Here is a 5,932-nt window from a genome sequence, read left to right on the forward strand (position 1 = left end):
AGGAAGCCACAGAAGGCTTCCAGATGAGAGAGCATTCCCGAATGTTGAAACACTCAGGGTGGGTGGCTCAGTTGGTTAAGCATCTGATTTCAGCTCAGGTCATGATCTCACAGTTCTTGAGTTCGAGCCCCACATCCAGCTCTGTGCCTGGAGCCTGCTTTGGATTCTATATCTCCCTCACTCTCTGCCTCTCCCCTGGTCACTCTGTCTCTTAAAAATGAAAAACATTATAAAAATTATTTTTAAAAAAATGTTGAAATGCTCTAGCCAATGCCTAGAGCCATACAGGAAGGGATGGCATGATCTTCCTAAATGATGAAGTTCTTGTTTATGGAAGCTGGATGGGTATTTTTCCGATGGATAGAGACATTTATACAGGAGCAGTCTCTGGCCTGTGTTTGGTCACTCACCATAAACCATAGAGGACAGAGTGGGATAGTAATGAGGTGTGAGTGAAAATAAAGATATTTGACATTTCAATAGAGATTACTTGGAACCTAGCCCGATTTCCTTGGCTCAGCTACATAATTCCTCACATAATTATGTATGTAAAAAATTATTTAATTTTCTATATTGTAACATTTTTTTTCTGTTACTCCATTCCACTATCCTCCACTTCCCCCTAAACTGCAAGATTCTTCAGAGGAAAACTCAAGACATGAGTTGACTGGAAATGAAATCAGAACATCTCCTTTGCCAAGTCAGTTTTCTAGCAGTACATACAAAAATGATATCTGATAGAGATTCAACCTTTTAAATCAAACTCTCATCCTTGACATTGTTTCTTTAATAACTCTGGAGAATTTTGAAAAACAATGTTTTACCATCCCCTGAAAACCAAAGTATTTTCCACTTGTGATAATAATTTACAGAGGGAGAAGAAAGTTTGTGTGGTTTTTAGATTCAACACAGGAAGAACAGAACATCAAGTGCTGTTCAGACTGAGAGACAAGAACCTGAAATTTCTCCTCAGTGAATAAAGTTATTTGGAGAACCATTTATTTATTAAAAATGTGCATGTTGCTATGATACAAATTTGCAACAGGCATATAACTTTTCTAAAGTTGCTGATTACTGAAATGCAGTCCCAGTGCATTGTGGGTATATATGGTAATATGGGCTGCCAAGCCAGAACCCCTATCCCCACTGGGGCAGAGTAAATGTGGACACGTATGCCCCTCTCCTGCTGGCAAAGAAGGACACAGAACTGACTCCTCTCAGAGAACTGGCTGAGAAACTCAGCTTCAATGGATTGCTTCCATCATTATTTTCCATCATAAGAAAACCATTGATCCTTAAATCTGCATTTGTTAAATTTAAGATGGTGTTGGTCAAATACATTATGAACATTGCTTTCTTGATTTGGATTGAATACATTTTTTGTACATATTCCCTAGAATATCTTTAACAAATTACTTGTGTCGAGAAGTTAGTGAAACAGGCTTATTGGGGTGGGGTGGATGAGCAGGGAGGTGAAGCATTAGATGGGAGGAAGGAGAAAGAAAATTCTCATGGTTCAGTGATGTGTATAAACTATCAAAAACAGAAACTAAGACCGAGGGGTTACATTTCATCGACACAGTTTGGCTTCAGATAGAGACACGCTGTCTAACCAATAGTGTTGTCCAACAATAGTCGGGGTACCGGCTGCTAACAAGGCAGGCTTTGGAGATATAATGTCTGGGATAGGATCCTGGCTCTGCCACTACTTGCTCTGTATCTTTAGGAAAATTCCATAACCCCACTGGGCCTCCTCTGTCTTAATTGTAAAGTAAGGATAACCATAGTGCATAACTCAGAATTCCTAAGAAGATCCGGTGCAATAATGTAGGTAAGTTGCTCAGCACATTGCCTTGCGTGCAACAACAATAAAACTACCTACTGGGGCACCTGGGTGGCTCAATTGGTTGAGCATCTGACTTGGGTTCAGGTCATGATCTCACGGTTCGCGGGTTCGAGCCCCGTGTCGGGCTCTGTGCTGACAGCTCAGAGCCTGGAGCCTGCTTCAGATTCTGTGTCTCCTTCTCTCCTTCTGGCCCTTCCCTACATGTGTGCGCGCGCTCTCTCTCTAAAAAATAAATAAACATGAAAAAATTTTTCAATAAAAAAAATAAAGAACTACCTACAATCTAGTTAATCTTTACTGAATGCATCCCAGTTGTGGTCACAGTCCCAGGAGTTATATTTGTATTATCTCATCTATTTCTAATGATAACAGTATATTAATGGGAATATTGTTATTCCCCACTTTACAAATGAGAAATCTGAGGTGTTAAGCAAAGCACAGAGGCTCATGATCGCACAAGGGTGTAATAAGGATTCAAAGCCTGGCAGTCTGACTTTAGAACCCACAGTTATAATCACTGATCGTGTTCTAGGTTACGAATGTGTCTGGCACACTGCAAGCATTACATAAATAGTAGCTATTCTTCCTCTTAGTATTAATAATGGAAGCGATGCCTTGGAAGGCAGGAACTTGGAACTATTCAGAGTTTGCTTAATTACCCTCCAAGAATTCTGAATGAACGATGACTACATTTTGTGGAAAATGATCCGTTTTCCTTGAATGACCCTTTCAACTCTGTGTTGGCTTTGGGAAAAAGTGGATGCAGATTCACATACTCACTCTGTACTTTCTAGTTATGTGACCCAAAGCAAGATGTTTAACATCTGTGGAGCCTCAGTTGCCTGTAAAATCAAGACAGTAGTATCTCTATTGGAAAGATTAAATGAAAATAATGTACATAAAGTTTAGCCCACAGTTTGACACATGGTAACTTATTTGGCAGATGACAGCAATAATTTTTAATATTATCATAACATTTATATTTATTTAGGTTTTTACTTCTCTGATCCATTTTATGCTCTAGTCTCATCCTTTTTTGTGTGGCAGGCTACTCAATATCTTATACGAGAGTTTTCAGATGGTTCTTTTATTCTGTCGAGGGAAAAGACAGAATTGGATACCCTAGAATAAGGGAAGATGGAAAAGGTTGGGAGAAACCATTGGAAGTCAAAGAAGTGGAGCTAGAAACAAAGAAGGGAGGAGATGTAAGAGATCTGTGTCACTGGCTTCTCATTTTGAGCTAAATCTGGTACCACTGATGAGCACAGTTATTTCTGAGGGTGAATTAAAGCAATGGCTGTCCACTGGCCACTGCAAAATGCCCATATATACCTGGAAATAATGAGAAGAGGAGAGGGTCCCCCCATGGATCAAGCAGGGTCACTGTACCTAGTTACAACTACAGAGGTGTGGTGCACTCCAACTGTCCCGGGCTCCACTGTGAAAGAACTGTGGTGAGTTCTGTATTGTCCTATACGACAGAGCTGTGATACTTAATCTGAGAGCAGAAAGACTATCCTAATGGAGGTTAATGACTCTGATCAGAACAAATCAAGGTGAATACCCCCAAATGCAAAATATTTAGGTAAATATATTAGGTTCAAATTACACATTTAACTCTTTAAGGTTGACCCCCAAGTCATATTTTTTATGAAAATATTTACTTGGATCCAGATAAATTCTTGTGGGAGGAGAAAGGAATTATTAACAGGCCTATTTTAACTTGGGTTTCTATTCCTTTACAGGTTTCAGGCGATGCATACGGAGGCAGTGGGGAGGGCATTCTAGGGAGAACTGAGCATCACAAAAAGAATGAAATAGAAGCAGAAAATCCAGGCTCCATGTTCTTCTCACACTATAGTTAGGCTGTCACTAATGTGGCTATTAACTTTTCATGTTCAGATTTATTATGCTGTCATTATGGCACTTTTCTTTGCTGATGTATCAAGCCACTATTACATATTTGTTGGCATCTCATCTATTTAAGGGAAACAAGTGATTACCCGTTGCCAAGGAGACTAATAAGGAGTGTGCAAGCAAAGGACTACAGAATTCTTGTTGGAAGATAACAAGTCACTGGTATTTTATTTTCGGTTAAATCATAAACTACCTCATTGTTTGAAGAAAAATCACCTTCTCCCTCCCATAAAAAAAATCTAGAACATTTTTTCAAAGCGAAAGCCTAGAGTTGTTTTAAAAAACAAAATATCCGTGATAGACACAAAATATTTTGGGAAATAATAACTTCTTTTTTAATCTTTTTTTTTAATGTTTATTTTTAAGAGAGAGAGAGAGACAAAGGGTGAGCAGGGCAGGAGCAGACACAGAGGTAGACGCAGAATCCGAATGAGTCTCCAGGCTCTGAGCTGTCAGCACAGAGCCTGATGCGGGGCTCAAATCCACAAGCCGTGAGATCATGACCTGAGTCCAAGTCGGACGTTTAACCGACCGAGCCACCCAGGCACCCTGATTAAAAAACACTTTTAATTAATGATTTCAACATATGAATTTCCAATGGTTAGGTTGATGAGTTTCCAGGTTCACTTAGTACCCAGGATCCTTTCATTTTATGGCTCCATCCTCTTCTGAAAACCTTTGCTTAACCTTCAGCGTAATAGAGTGATGGAGGGTTGTACTAAAGAGGTTCTCCAAGGCCAGAACTAGAAGAGTCACGTGTCACTTCTGCTTGAATTCCATTGGCTAGAAATAAATTATATACACACACTTAACTGCAAAGGACCCTGGGAAATGGTACTGAGCTATGATCCCAGAAAGCAGAAAGTAGTTTATGAACATCTGGCCTCAGAAAGTAGTTTATGAACATCTGGCCTCAGTTTTACCTGAAAATTTTTCATTCTTTCCTGAACCTACCCATTGGTAGAAGTTAAAAGCTCGTGAGCCTCTTTCTTTTTCTTTTTTTTTTTTTTAATTTTTTTTTTCAACGTTTATTTATTTTTGGGACAGAGAGAGACAGAGCATGAATGGGGGAGGGGCAGAGAGAGAGGGAGACACAGAATCGGAAACAGGTGAGCCTCTTTCTTAAGGGCATATCCATCAATAAGCAGTTAAGGAGATGTGTTAGATAAACTCTCAGGCATTCAGTCCGGGAGTTTTTGGAGTCTCTACATATAGCTTCCTCTTGACATCTTAATTCTTTCCACCTTTTTTTTTCTTTTTTTTTTTTTTTTGTTTTGGTCTTTTTCCATCTAGTCTTTTTGGTTCCACTTCTGTGTTGTGAAACTCACTAATATTAGAGGACAGAAATTACACCCTAATAGCTGACAGTCAAGTATTTTTAATATACCCAAGCGAATAGAATATCCAAGGGAACATTCTACCCAAAACAACAAATGAAAACTCAATATGCTTAGTCTGACACATAATTAGTTTTTCTAATTATGAATTATTTACAGGAAAAATTTAGAAATGCATAACATAAATATTTAATTGTATAATTAAAGTGTCTTTACTGATCATAATATTTATACTCATTTATTGTACACTGGGGAGTTTTATACAGGTTTTATAAATTTCTTTAAAAAAAAATTTTTTTTAACATTTACTTATTTTTGAGAGAGAGAGAGAAACAGAGTGTGAGCTAGGGAGGGGCAGAGAGAGAGAAGACACAGAATCCGAAGCAGGCTCCAGGCTCTGAGCTGTCAGCACAGAGCCTGACACAGGGCTCGAACCCACGAACTGTGAGATCATGACCTGAGCCGAAGTCGGACGCTTAACCAACTGAGCCACCGAGTTGCCCCTATAATATTATTTCTAATTCTTATAGAAATAGTAGGGAGTCTTATCTAAAATTTACATGGAAAAAGAAACTTGAAACTCTAAAGAATTTTTTTCATATGCTCAAAATCTCAAAACTAAATGAAGTCTATCACTTTGCCAAAGCCACAATTCTTCAATGAGGCCAGCAAAATTATCGCTTATGAAATATATAAAGTACTTTATATACTTTTATATAAAGTATACTTTATATAAATTATATATAAATATACTCTGACTTTATATATAATACATATCTTTCTATATAATGTATATAATTTATAAAAGCTGCTTAGAGAATGTGTAGGCTCT

Source organism: Puma concolor, chromosome C2 (assembly GCF_028749965.1).
Source record: "Puma concolor isolate L17-30 chromosome C2, mPumCon1.1.hap2, whole genome shotgun sequence".
Taxonomy (NCBI): domain Eukaryota; kingdom Metazoa; phylum Chordata; class Mammalia; order Carnivora; family Felidae; genus Puma; species Puma concolor.